We start from the raw sequence: 15,141 nt of genomic DNA on the forward strand, positions 1-15,141 counted from the left end.
TCATTAGGTGAATGATCTGATTGACATGACCCATTCCATTAGCTTAGCACCCGATCGTTTAGTATGTTGCTATTGCTTTCTTCATGACTTATACATGTTCCTATGACTATGAGATTATGCAACTCCCGTTTACCGGAGGAACACTTTGTGTGCTACCAAACGTCACAATGTAACTAGGTGATTATAAAGGTGCTCTACAGGTGTCTCCAAAGGTACATGTTGGGTTGGCGTATTTCGAGATTATGATTTGTCACTCCGATTGTTGGAGAGGTATCTTTGGGCCCTCTCGGTAATGCACATCACATAAAGCCTTGCAAGCATTGCAACTAATGAGTTAGTTGTGAGATGATGTATTACGGAACGAGTAAAGAGACTTGCCAGTAACGAGATTGAACTAGGTATTGAGATACCGACGATCGAATCTCGGGCAAGTAACATACCGATGACAAAGGGAACAACGTATGTTGTTATGCGGTCTGACCGATAAAGATCTTCGTAGAATATGTAGGAGCCAATATGAGCATCCAGGTTCCGCTATTGGTTATTGACCGGAGACATGTCTCGGTCATGTCTACATTGTTCTCGAACCGTAGGGTCCGCACGCTTAAGGTTTCAATGACAGTTATATTATGAGTTTATGAGTTTTGATGTACCGAAGGAGTTCGGAGTCCCAGATAAGATCGGGGACATGGCAAGGAGTCTCGAAATGGTCGAGACGTAAAGATTGATATATTGGACGACTATATTCGGACATCGGAAAGGTTCCGAGTGATTCGGGTATTTTTCGGAGTACCGGAGAGTTACGGGAATTCGTCGGGGAGTATATGGGCCTTATTGGGCCATACGGGAATAGAGGAGAGAGGCCAAAAGGAAGGAGGCCTGCGCCCCCCCTCTGGTCCGAATTGGACAAGGGGCGCAGCCCCCTTGTCCTTCTTCCTCTCCCCCTCTTTCCCCTTCTCCTACTCCAACAAGGAAGGAAGGAGTCCTACTCCCGGTGGGAGTAGGACCCCCCTTGGCGCGCCCCCTCCTAGGCCGGCCGCCCCCTCCCCCTTGCTCCTTTATATACGGGGGCAGGGGGGCACCTCTAGACACACAAGTTGATCTTCGTAATCGTTCCTTAGCCATGTGCGGTGCCCCCCTCCATCATATTCCACCTCGGTCATATTGTAGCGGTTCTTAGGCGAAGCCCTGCGACGGTAGAATATCAAGATCGTCACCATGCCGTCGTGCAGACGGAACTCCTCCCCGACGCTTTGCTGGATCGGAGCCCGGGGATCGTCATCGAGCTGAACATGTGCCAAGAACTCGGAGGTGCCAGAGTAACGGTGCTTGGATCGGTAGAACCGTGAAGACGTACGACTACATCAACCACGTTGTGCTAACGATTCCGTTGTCGATCTACAAGGGTACATAGATCACACTCTCCCCTCTTGTTGCTATGCATCACCATGATCTTGCGTGTGCGTAGAATTTTTTTGAAATTACTACGTTCCCCAACATGAGCCAACATGGGTATCCAGATCCCGCTGTTGGTTATTGACCGGAGAGTTCTCTCGGCCATGTCTGCATGAATCCCGAGCCCGTAGGGTCTACACACTTAAGGTTCGATGACGCTAGGGTTATAGGGAAAGTATGTACGCAGTTACCGAATGTTGTTCGGAGTCCCGAATGAGATCCCGGATGTCACGAGGAGTTTCGAAATGGTCCGGAGGTAAAGATTTATATATGGGAAGTCCCGGTTTGGTCACAGAAAAGTTTCGGATGCTATCTGTAACGTACCGGGACCACCGGGAGGGTCCCGAGGTCCACCAGGTGGGGCCACCAGCCCCAAAAAGCTACGTGGGCCAAGTGTGGGAGGGGACCAGCCCCGGGTGGGCTGGTGCGCCCCCCACCAAGGCCCAAGGCGCGTGGAGAGTGAGAAGGGGGCAAACCCTAGGTCCAGATGGGCCTTAAGGCCCACCCTAGGGCGCCCCCTCTCTTCCCCCCCCCCCTTGGCCGCACCCTAGATGGGTTTTGGGGGCTGCCGCCACCCATAGGGATGGAACCCTAGATGGGGGCGCAGCTCCTCCCCTCCCCCTATATATACTTGAGGTATTGGGGGCTGCCCAACACATGATTTGATCTTCCTCTTGGCGCAGCCCTACCTCTCTCCCTCCTCGTCTCTTGTAGTGCTTGCTGAAGCCCTGCTGGAGTCCCGCGCTCCTCCACCATCACCACGCCGTCGTGCTGCTGCTGGACGGAGTCTTCCCCAACCTCTCCCTCTCCCTTGCTGGATCAAGACACAGGAGACGTCACCGGGTTGTACGTGTGTTGAACGCGGAGGCGCCGTTGTTCGGTGCTTAGATCAGAATCGACCGCGATCTGAATCGCTGCGTGTACGACTCCACCAACCGTGTTCTTGCAACGCTTTCGCTTAGCGATCTACAAGGGTATGTAGGTGCACTCCCCTTCCTCTCGTTGCTAGATTACTCCATAGATTGATCTTAGTGATGCGTAGAAAATTTTAAATTTCTACTACGATCCCCAACAGACGTGGCGGAGGCGGGTGATGTGGATCAATGGGTGGGCCGGCGCGCGAGCGACGGCTATGATTGGCCGCCGCATGGCGCGAGGCCGCCAGGTCGGGGCAATGCAGGTTTCCCGGTCGGAGCAGGGCGGTGACGGCCGATGCTGGGCAACGGGCGGACGACGACTGGCCCTGATGGGCCGCCGCGGCGCGCGTGGCCGCCGGGTCGGAGGAGAGGCCGGCTGGTCGCTCCGGGGTTGGAGTAGAGGCGCATGGGGGTCGACGGCGGCAGCGGGCGACGCAAACCGATCATGATTTCATCGAAAAACCAAAAAGGAAAACGCCGATCAAAACGACCAATGAGAGAGCGAAAAAACCCGGAGCAAAGGCTCGGAAAAAAGACTCTCTAGGGCAACCGGCCAACACGGCCGGGACGAACCCTAGATACAGGTGGCGCGGCCCCCGGCGGCGATCATGGTGGCCGACCGCCCGGGAGGCGGCGCGCAGGTGCGCAAGCGGCGGCGCCTAGGGTTTGAATTATGATTAGGCTGATACCATGTTAGAAGGAAGGGATAGGATTGATGAAATTGTTCGTTGTATTGCTTCAGCCTCATGGATATATATATATAGGAATACATGATCTATTTGGAGTACAAGACAAGCCAGAATACTTTCTACTTTATCCTATATTTTCTAATACAATCACATTACTCAACAAATACCTAAGTCTATCTTAAAAGTTCTCATCACAAGTCCTGTTGGTTGTATTGTAGAGATAATGACACACTTGATACTTCCTTAATTTGTGTTGTATGGTCTCTAGTCTCTACACATGTTCATTATCCTGTCCTGCCGTATTTCATCTTCTGAAAGTTTCCTGGTTACAATTTCTGAATTATTCTTGCACAACTTCCTAGTATGCTTCGAATGGATATTGATCCCACCATGTGACTGCCCTATAACTGGTTTTATTCAGTACACGCTACGTGATACGTAATTTTGGCACCATGACCAACATATACTAAGAAGACTAGGCCCGTAAGGGTTTGATTTTTCTGGTTTTTTTGGAAAAAATTTTACCCCTGCTGATTGAGCGACACGTGTGCATGGTGGCTTTCGTGAAATGGTTGATTGCTCTCTTGGTTGCTCACTTGGACTGTGCATGTTTCTTCTAAAGGTGCATGGGCTTATATTGTCTCATGTGGAAAGGTGGTATGACTGCATGAGCTGATTTTGTCTCATGTGAGAAAAAAATATTAGCTGCATGGGATGTTGTATGGGCTGGTATACGTGTGCTGCTGCATGGCTCATGCATGCATGCATGTGTCCATCTTTGCATGTTTGGAGTTCCACGTTTGCACATCGTTTGTGTTCTGGGTCCTTCTTTGCTTGCCTATAAGTAGCTCCTTGCTGTGTTCTTCTCTTATGTGTCAAACCACTCCTCACCTATAGGCCCATCTCTCCTCCTGATGCTGCCCTCCAGCCTCCACCCAAGATCCCATGGTGCGCCTGGTTGCCGCTCCGTCTGGCCGGCCGGGAGGTGCGTGCAAGCTACACCATGAATCAGGAGAGCCGCATGACATCGTCTTCTCATAGATCTTCCTCGGCTCCGGCTCTGTCCCTGGCCTCCAAGGCGGATACATGGTGGTGGCCTTCCCATGGTCCAAGGTGGCACGCCTGCAGTTGGCGCTGGATAGCTCGCTGCCCTGCCGCTCTCCATCCTAATCGACTCCCCTCAGTCTTCCCCAACTTCGGCCCCGGCAATAGGTCCCCTTCATCTCCCTTTCCTCTCCTCTGGTGTGCGTGGTTTCCTTGTACGAGTAGACGAGTTATTAGTACTAGAATTTCATCAGATCTAAAGTTGGGTGCATATGCTACAAATTCTTAATCTAAGAAGAATGTTCAGGCATTGCGTGCATGTCTGTGCTGAGGACACAAATTTGGGGGTCCAGCTCCTTGTGTGAATGTGCAAGGAATTCGGAACCTGCATCTTTAATATGACATGGTATATTTATTCTTAATCTCTCCATTACGTTTTGTGTTTCATTTTCTCGATGGAAGTAATTGTGGTTTAATTTCACATGGTTTTTAAACAAATAAACACATGATGTGCTGAATAGCTGACATGCAGAGGAAATGGTACAGCTTGATGACTATTTTACTACTAAATTATTCTCAGGTATTTATTGTTCCTTTTGTGATAGTTTTCTCTCTCCTAAAAATAAAATGAATCATTTTTAATTCTTTGAACAAGTTTGCCTAAAGTAGGGCGCTCAGCCATTGAGGCGTTATCAATTTCTTTTAGAAGCTTAGCAAAATCTGCTCTTGTACTAAAGAAATCTAATGTAGATTTGTTAGCCTTATAGGTTACTATATGCTGAACACATGATATTAAATATACAATAAATTGCACTGTGAAGTGAGTATGTATATACTATCCACACAGGATTGCCATTTTGGAGATGTTGCTGGGATCATCATGGATTGGGATGCATTTTGATAATAAGATATTAGGTATTGATATGTGATATGTATGTCACACTTGACTTCATCATCCTTTGTTTTTAGATGTATTCTTTAGGCATACATTAATGTGGTAGCTTGGTCATATTATTTAGCTAATTTAGTCACTAAATACTCGGATTTTTTCCCGACTCCCATTATAAAGAACTTCCACTTGCCATCTCTATATGAATTTTCTTTTTGCTACCGATTTTGGCTAAAGGTTTTTCGGCTCTCATCTCTATATGGATATGCTTTTTTAAGGTTAGTAGTTTAGAAGTTCCTGCCAACACTGGTTTTTCGAAGTTATACTCCCTTCACCAGTTGGGCTTAACAAGGACATAATTAATTCTCTGTTGGTAATTAGAAGGAAAAAAATCTGGTTGGAGAAAACTTCTCTTTTGCTTAATTGTTTACTTCATAATTTTAGTAAAAAAAATTCATTTTTTTTCAGGTTAGTAGTATGGGAGTACCTGTCAAGACTGACTTTTGGAAGTTATGCTAGCCTCATCAGTTGGGCTTTCTATACAAAACTAGACTCAATATAATTTATTTTGGTGCTTGCGATGAGTATTAGACAGAGGGGTGATGACCACATAGTTCACCCAGTGTATCTGTTCATGTATGTCATTAATTATCTAATTAGAGAAAAAAAACTCTCTCTGTATGGTGTTTGTGATGATGCTGTCAATTCACTAAACACTAAAATACCAGGTTGTTATTTTCAAATCTAGCAAATTAATTTTCTCTATTGCTTCTTTTCCAGGCAGAAGTTTTAGTCTATTATGTTCCATGAGTCTTACTGTCAAAAAAAATATATGGTAGCATCAGAAGTTGTCCCCATCAGATAAAACACTGCCTAATAGATTCATTCTATTACTGTATAGCCATGGTGACAAAAATATTCAGATAACAAGAAACAATTCTGTCAAATATTCTCAGCGGAGATACTATTGCGGTCTATAAGAAAAAAATGTTAATTATTTAATTAAATAGAAAACTATGTTATTTATACCAACAGATGCTAAACAATCAGACTACCTGACACAAAAGTATATATATATATTAGTTAAATTTCATTCCAAAAATAGATGATGTAGTGGTAGATGTTAATCGTACAAAAACACGAGGATGACAAACATAAATTAATCACATATATTATCATCACAGGTCGATCTAACTGGTGGTAGTTATTCTTTGCACTGAAAACAAAGTGGAATCAAACGATTCAAACAACCAAAAAGAAGGAAACAAAGGATGCTTACGGATCTGAATGAGTTAGGGCGCTCCACTACTTGCAAGTAGATCCAGCGACTCAATGGCAGAGCTACTCTCGGCGACGCCATGAAGCCACCCTGGTTCTACCCGGAAGTCATCACTGAAATTACAACAAGAAATATGAAGTAATTAGTATTTTTTTTTCATGGACATATGACCGCCGGCCAGTTGCCTTTGTGCTCATGCCGGTGTTGTACCAATGAATTGACTCCATCACTGTAGCGACCTGGAAGAACATCAACTGTTTGTGGAGTTGGGAATTTCTTCTCCGAGGAGAGAAATGTTTAGTACGTCTCCAAATCACTCCACTGTCCTGCCGGACAAAGATGAGTTTAATATGGCCCGTCGACACAGAGAAGGCCTGCTGTCACATACCGCTTATTGGGCTGTAACATTAGTCTCATTCCAACGCCACATATCCAACAAAGAAGCTTATACCAAAGAGAAAGCTACAAATTGGATGATTGATCCCTATGAAATTGATGTTACACATATTTTATTTCAAAAAGGGGATTACCCGGGCCTCTGCATCAAATGATGCACACATTCATATTAAAGGGCAGCCCCAGTGCATGTAGCTCCCACTTGCGCAGGGTCTGAGGAAGGGTCCGACCACTTTGGGTCTATTGTATGCAGCCTTTCCCTACATTTCTGTAAGAGGCTGTTTCCAGGACTTGAACCCGTGACCTCATGGTCACAAGGCAACAGCTTTACCACTGCGCCAAGGCTCCCCTTCATGCACACATTCATATTATTAAACATAAATCAAGTTCCAAACACGGAGTTCCAGACTTATTTCATCAAGTAGTTTTCTTGTATTTAAACTCAATTCCTTCAATTTCTCTGAGCCATGAGCTTATATCAGCGGTGAGCTCATCTACATTCTGCGTTGTGAACTCATTTAGTTTTATCTATGAACTCATTAGGTGAACTCATCACGGTTTTTTGGCAGATGTGAACTTATTTCATATTCATCTATGAATCATTGTTGAAGTGTCTGTATATCTCTCCCATGCCAATGTACAGAAATTTGAGGTCTACATACTTTTGCCACTTCTACCTACAATTCCATTGCTGTCTTTGAATAAGCTACAGCAAGTGCAACAAAACAGATTGCAACAAGTAGCTTATGAACTGAAATTTGTGGTATTATTCATTTGTTGTATTGTCGCTCAGTTCATCGTGGTTGTGAAGCTAAACGTGACATGCTATTCTTGACGTAATTTCCAAATTGCAATCCATAATCAAGCAAAAGACTACAATAAATGTGACTTACATGTTGCTTGCATTCAACACCTTCAGGACCTGCACACGCATCCATCTCCTCCTCCGGCCGTTGCTGCCATTAAGCCACTTGCTCAGGACCTGCACAAGGCATCCACCTTCTCTTCAGCACCAGTCTCGCTACTAGAATGCTTCTCCAGCAGGGGAGGGCGATCTGCGCCGATGCGCGCAGGGGAGGGCAAGCACCCGCGGAGAGCTGCGCTGTCACGCGCGGGCGTGGGGGAGAACCCGCGGCAAGCTGCGGTGGCTTGTGTAGGTATCTGCAAGGCGAGGACGAGCTGCGCCGGCGCCTACAGACATGGACAAGCACCGGCGACGAACCACAGTGGCTCGCGCAGGCATCAGCAAGGCATGGGCCATCGGCGGGGGAGCTACGGTTGTTCGCACACGCGTGGGCAAGCTATGGCGGAGAGATGCGGTGGCTTCCGCAAGCAGCAGTGGGGTACGGCGACGAGCTAGCCCGAGAGCAATCCTTATCCAACCAGTCCACACACATCAGATAAGGTTAGATAGCATCAGGGGCACTTTGGTCCTTTCAAGTGCTAGAAAATGGAAAAGAAAAAAAAATGGCATGGTAATGAAAGTGCACTGAACTGGGTGGCATTTTTATGAAGTAAGTACTATTAAAAGCAGAAAATAACCTATTTTCTTCTAAAAAACAATATAACTCTTACTTTTTTGTCGGGTTGGCTCACGCCCATACTGGGCCACAAGGCAGTCAACTCCTTCAGACTAACTAATATCAATTAGTTGATTCGACATTTTTTTGCACTGCCTAGCCTCGATTTGTTTTTCATATGAAGTGACTCACATGCTAATTAATTCTTCCTCCCACCTCGCTTATGTTGATTTTGATTAATTAAAACTTATTCTGCCAGTCAACAATGTATAGATATGTTGACTTTTATCTTTCTGTACTATTTATCTTTCGCTCTTCTACTGCACCGAATTCATTGTAGTGGTCAAGCAAAAAGAAAACTTCAGTTTAAACACTTTGTGTGAAAATAAATAAAGATACATGCGTCTAAGTTTACAACCTTATTAAACAAACAAAGTAGCTCTCATGTCCACTTTATATTCTGTCAGAGAAATCAAGGCAAACAAGGATTCTTAAAATAAAAAAGGTAATCTCTAATTTCAAGATAGTTTGCAATCCATCAAGATCTGGGACATTCATCAATTCAAAAAGGACTAAGTTTGAATGAAATGAAAGCAACTTCAACATTGTGTACATAGGGAACAAACCACCAAGAACCAAAGCATAAGAACTAGCCTCATCTCTTTACCACTACATCACTGAGACAAACCCAGCTGGACGATCAACATCTTATCTAAAAAAGAACAAGAGCTTTATAATTCTGTATCCAGTAGCCACTATCACTATCTACTGTAGATCACGTATGCACGTACCAACTAGATGTATTCTTTTCTTGTATGAACTACTTTGCAATGAATCAAGTCTTGGGACGAGTTACCAAATATTACCAAAAAAACAAATAGTTTGTAAATTCATGTGGCGCGGCGTGCCGCCGCGCACTACCTGCTAGTAATGTTTACATTGGTAACTAACGTTGCTCATGCATGGATTGTAAAATTCATTCTGACATTGCAGTTTTGTACATTAGGTTTACATTTTAACTTTTAACTGCCCGCTCACTCTGATTTCCTTGCTCATTTTGATTTGTTATAAAAACAACTTTTAGGTTACCTTTAGATTTCCAAAGTGCAGATTTTTTTATGCTGGGAGTTGTAGTGAGCTTCTTTCACAGGCTTGGTGCAAGTTTCATATTGGGTCTTTTAGCTTTTGTTTATGAATTGTATTCCTGGGAAATCAGCATCTTAATGTGTTTTTTTTCTCTTACACATTTGCCTTGTGGTACTGGGTTGTGAGATGGTCCTCATTATTCACATTAAGTTCTTAACTGTGACCCTCGATGTCACCTTTACTTTCTCTTATCTTTACAATTGATAAGGACACAATCTTGCTTCTATTTTTGCAGTATCTGATCATTTAGGAGATCAAAGAAATCCAGATAGGATATTACTGGTGTCAAATATGCATATGATTATATATGTGACGTTCACTGTGCGATTATTGGTTAATTAGGTACCTCGTACTCCTCACTGCATGAAACCAATTGATGATTTGGCTACTTCTTGTCTAGAAGATAGCACATCTTATTCAGTTTCTTTTCATAATACGGTAATTGTCATTTTGTCTCAATTGTTGCAATCTTTTTGACAACTCTTGAAGAGAAAAATCTTTTGCTGGTATTCACTTATAGGTTTGAATTCTGAACAGTAAACATCATAGACATGAGCTATGATTTTTTTATACTGCTTGCTAATCCTGCACTTTCATCAAGTTATATTGGTTTGTTTCAATGCAAATTTGGTAGCTGATACTTGTGTCATTTCTATGATTCAGGCCGTTTGGTGATTTGTAAGGAATTGGCGCATCTTTGTTTGAAGTCAGCTCTTCATTTCTGGGTCACTACTTTCGTGCTACCACCTAACGTTGAGTTCATGGGGAACCTCTGATTACCTTGACCTTCCTGCCAGTATTTAAGCAATCTTTTGATGCTATGTTTATCCAAACGTCATTTGGACTTGATGATATTTAGCAAGGTGTACTGTTAAATTATGCTTATTTTGGACGATGCATTGCTTTGGTCGTATTCTGTAATATTCATCGCATTTCGACTTCTGTATTGTTCCTTCTTGCCTTGGTATTTTGCAGATTTGGCCATTGTGGGTCGATGATTGTCAAAGCTTTTATTTACGTATCTAGCGATAGTTGAATCCTTTTTTTAAGGAGGAGTACCACCGTCCTGTGGATTGTATGATGCACACAACCATTTATTAAAGCAAACCAAGTATCTAAGTTCCAAGCAATGACTTGGAAAAAGTAAAAATAAAGATTACATGGTGAATTGCCATAACTCGCAAAAATAGGACAACATGCATACACACATATTCGGAAAAAGTAGCGATACTTGAATCTTGAATTTGGATAGTACAAGGATGTGTTTGGATAGTTGGATCTTGAATTTAGATAGTACGAGGATGTGTTTGGTTGTTGGCATTCTTCCCATGCAGACCCTGACGATGCCAAAATAGACGTTTGGTTAGCTAGGATGCACTGAATTCATGACTCGCACGGTTCTTAAAGCATCTCTGGGCTGGGAGAGGAATTCACATGTTTCCAAGGGATGCATCGTTGCACGCGGTTACACGCGTTGGAAGAACGAGAGACGGGATGCTTCGGTCATAACTCCACTCACCATTCAAACCCCTATTATTTCACCACCCCTTCTTTGCCATTGAAGGCCGGCTTTGCTCGACCATCTTACTACTTGAATCCTTGTCCCCTACACTAGTGCTCACCTCTGGTGGCTCACCGGCATTGAGGCAAGGAGCCTCAAATCGGGGGATATGGAGAGGAGGCTCAAGTCTTCTTTTCCCATCTTCACCAAGCCGCGCTCGGCATGTATTGAGCACCCATCAATGGCTGGTACCTTGAGGGCTGCCTGTGAGTGTGCGGGTGTGGCGGCGGGGACATCATTTGCGGTTGTATAGAGTTCCAATGAGGGTGCCAGGAAATCCCTAGCTTTGGAGGCAGGGATTCTGACACCCGCCACGGCTCCCGCAGCTGGAGCGTTGGGGTCTTCTTCTTCGGCTCTGGCATCAACACCTCTATCGCATGCGGCCACGGTAAGTTTTTCTATCTACAAGAAGTTACATTAGTTCGTAAACTTTGATTGGAGGATAGAAGAGGGGATTGGATATGCGGTTAGGGTGTTTTAGGCCGATTTACGATGCTTTCATGTCCACCTCAAGCGGAATGCTTAGTTCCTAGGGGATTCGGTACGCAGTTAGAGTATTTCATATACGTGCATTTGATTAGCATGACTCGATTAGATTGTACACATAACAAATTTGTGGCAGACAATGTGTATGTCAATTTGGATTGTACATGCACATTGCTAGATTGTGCATTGCTTTGTCTTAGATCATGCCAATGTGCATGTCAATGGTTATGCTAGATTGTGCACTGCTTTGTCTTAGATCTCGCTAATGTGCATGTCAATGGTTATCCTCACTGCTTTGTCTTATATCTCGCCAATGTGCAATGCCCATGCTTATGCTTCAATTTTGAATTGTCGATGTCTTTGCATGTCCATGATTGTGCAATGCCTTTGCGTTAGATCATGCCAATGTGCGATGTCCATGCTTAATCTTATTCTGAACTACCGATGTCTTTGCACGTCCATAGTTGTGCAATGCCTTTTTTGTTAGATCGTGTCAACGTGCAATGTCCATGCTTATGATTCGCTTTTGTGCAACCTATGTATTTGCATGTCCATGATTATGCAATGACTTTTGTGTTAGATCATGCCAATACACAATGTCCAGGATTATGCTTCACTTATGCACTTCCTATGTCTTTGCATGTCAATGATTTCTCCTTGAGTTGTGCACTTCCTTGATTTATTGTGCAATGATAATCACCAATGTATGCTTAATAGACAAGGTGATGAAGACCAAGTGACACGTCATGGGAGGGGGTGGCTGCCATTCATCGCCTGGCTTCCAGGATGTGCTCCGCTCAACCCATGGGCATTAAGCCTAAATTGCCGGGGAGGAGGGAGGCGGCGGTATCGCCTCTGCGCCATCATGTCCACTGACCCAATCTGGGCCACATGCCGAGAGAACGGTACATGTCGGTTCTATGTCCATATGGATATGGACAACATGGCCATGTTTGTCGTCTTGATGGCTTTCCAAAAGCCCCTCAAGAACTGGCTCGAGATACGCCTTCCCATTGCATATCAGTGGCCTCCTGCCGGTGGTGTGAGGAATGGGTGCAGGTGTCCGAGTTTGGTGACCAGGTGTTGTTGTTTCGAAACTAGAGTGAGTGCTGGCAGAAGCACCACGTGAAGTAGGAGGAAGTCATCGTCTTTAAGCTGACGGGCGGGGGCTTCAAGGTAAATATCTATGGCAATGTCACATCCACTACTAAGCCCTATGCTTGGCATACCTGGGGCTATGCGGCCAGAATTGCTTCCACGCTATCTAAATAGTAGTGTAAGTAGTGTTTGTTGTTGAAATGTATATATTTTGTCTAGAGGACAAAAGCTCTCATGTTATGTTGCGCATGTGATGCCCTTGTTGTCTTAAAACATGTTACCTTCCCTAATTAATATCCTGATATTACAGAGCTAAGTGTTTAAGTCAGTTGCCCCAATTACTCTGAGTATGTTGCCTTCAAATCATGCAATTTTGTTCTAATCGTGTTATTTTAGTATGTAGTGTCATGTTTAGGATGATGTGTAGCATTGGCATGGTAAGCTTACCAAATTTGAAGGGGTGGATATAACGCCTCATTGCACATAAAAACCCCCATGAAAATGGAGCCGGGGGCTATAGGTTCACTAGAGGCATCTCTCTCATAAGGATAGGATCGGTGGGTAAACAAATTACTGTTGGACAATTGACAGAATTGCACATAATTATGATTGTAATTCTTCATGGCATAATTCATATATAGGCATGACGTTCATGACAAGTAGACCGTTAAACTTACTAACACCTACTACTATTACTCCACCTCATGACTGTTATCCAGCATGCATCTAAAAGTATTAAGTTCATACAAACGGAGTAACGGATTAAGCAAGATGACATAATGCAGACAAAGTAAGACCAAGCAATATGTTCAAACCCTGTTGTTTTATCCTTAGTAGTAACAATACAATACGTGCCTTGCCCTTTCTGTCACTGGGTAAGACTAGCCGCAAGATTGAATCCACTCCCTCTGAAGATCTACTCATCCAATTGACCAAAGAAGACTCATAGATCAAAAAGCATACATAGCTATAAAATCACACATAAATTAAATCTCACAAGGCTCAAATATTTTCAATGAATAGTCTAATCATAAACCCACAAATTCATCAGATCACAACAAACACACCAAAAGAATTACATCGAATAGATCTCAAAGAAGATAATTGCATTGGAGATCAAAAGAGACAGACAAAGCCATCTAGCTACTTCTATGGACCCGTAGGTCTTGTAGGAAATGCTCACACATCAGCATGGAGGTAGAAAGGGCGATGAAGATAGCCTCCCCAATGGTTCCCCCCTTCGGCGGAGTACCGGAAAAGGCCTCCAGATGGGATCGCGGAAGAACAGAGCCTTGAGCCAGCGGAAAAATTGTTTCGGGCCTCGCCCCATCTTTTTTGGAATATTAGGGAATTATAGCCCAGGAATTAGGTCCAACGGAGCCTCACAGGCCCCACAAGTGCTGATGGGACGCCCCTCCTACAAGGCGCACCGTGTGATCTCGTCGCCCCCTCGTATATCTCCTGGTCTCTCCTCGAAGCTTCTAGTGTCTCTCATAGTCCAGAAAAAATCAACGTAAAGTTTCATCATGTTTTGACTTTGTTTGGTTTGGTTTTTCTGTGAAACAAAGAAAATGGGTAAAAACAGAAAGTGACACTGCGCACTAAGTTAATAGGCTAGTCCATAAAAATAATATAAAATATCCTATATAAAGCATGCAAAAATGATAATATAATAACATGAAACAATAAAAAATTATAGATGTGTTGAAGACATATCTGTAATCATGTGAAATTGGTTTTTGTTCAATGTTTCGATCATGTGTTATGTTGTTCTTCCTCTAGTGGTGTCGTGTGAACGTCGACTGCATGACACTTCGCCATGTTTGGGCCTAGGGGAAATCATTGTGGGATTGTAGATGATGGCTTGAGGGAATGCAGAAAGCTATACCCTAATTTATGAGCCGTTTCGTAAGGGACTGGATTATGTTTCATACTACGGTTAGATTTATCTTAATTCTTCTCTTGTAGTTGTGGATGCTTGCAAGAGGAGGGGTAATCATAAGTAGGTTATTTGTTCAAGTAAGAACAACACACTAGCTCCACACATGACAACTTATCAAAGCAATGAATGCGAGTCAATGAATCATGGTGAAAGTAACTAAATGAAACTCATGAGTGTCCTCGAGAACGTTTTAATCACTATAAGAATTACTTTTGGCTTGTCCATAGCAATATCTGTCAAAATTGCCTTACCGCACCTGCAGAGAATATAATCTGAAAAGCACTTATCAATTCCTTCTGCCTCTTGTTGGGTTTGACACTCTTACTTGTCGAAAGGACTACGATTGATCCCTTATACTTGTGGGTCATCAGGGAGCAGGGAGAAGAAGAGGGGGGGGGGGGTTCAACCTTCATGAGCTCCATGGCATTAGCCCTGTCTCCAGCCTATACCTCGCCTCGAATCCCCCCAATCAATTGCCGCCTCCCAGTGCCCTCCCCTCCCCCGTGCGTGCCGCCTTGCTGTAACCCCACGCATGTCTTCTTCTTCGCAGAGGGCAACCACGGAGGCAGTGGAAATGCGCCATCCCCAGTGGCGTAGATGGTGATGTGCGTAGCCAGAGCGGAAGGCGCCACTGTGCCTCCGCACGCTTGAGCCACTATCGCAACCGTGCCTCCTCTAGCATCGTGAGTATGTGTTGCTTCAAGATCACGACAATGCCC

This window comes from Triticum dicoccoides, chromosome 5A (assembly GCF_002162155.2).
Source record: "Triticum dicoccoides isolate Atlit2015 ecotype Zavitan chromosome 5A, WEW_v2.0, whole genome shotgun sequence".
Lineage (NCBI taxonomy): Eukaryota > Viridiplantae > Streptophyta > Magnoliopsida > Poales > Poaceae > Triticum > Triticum dicoccoides.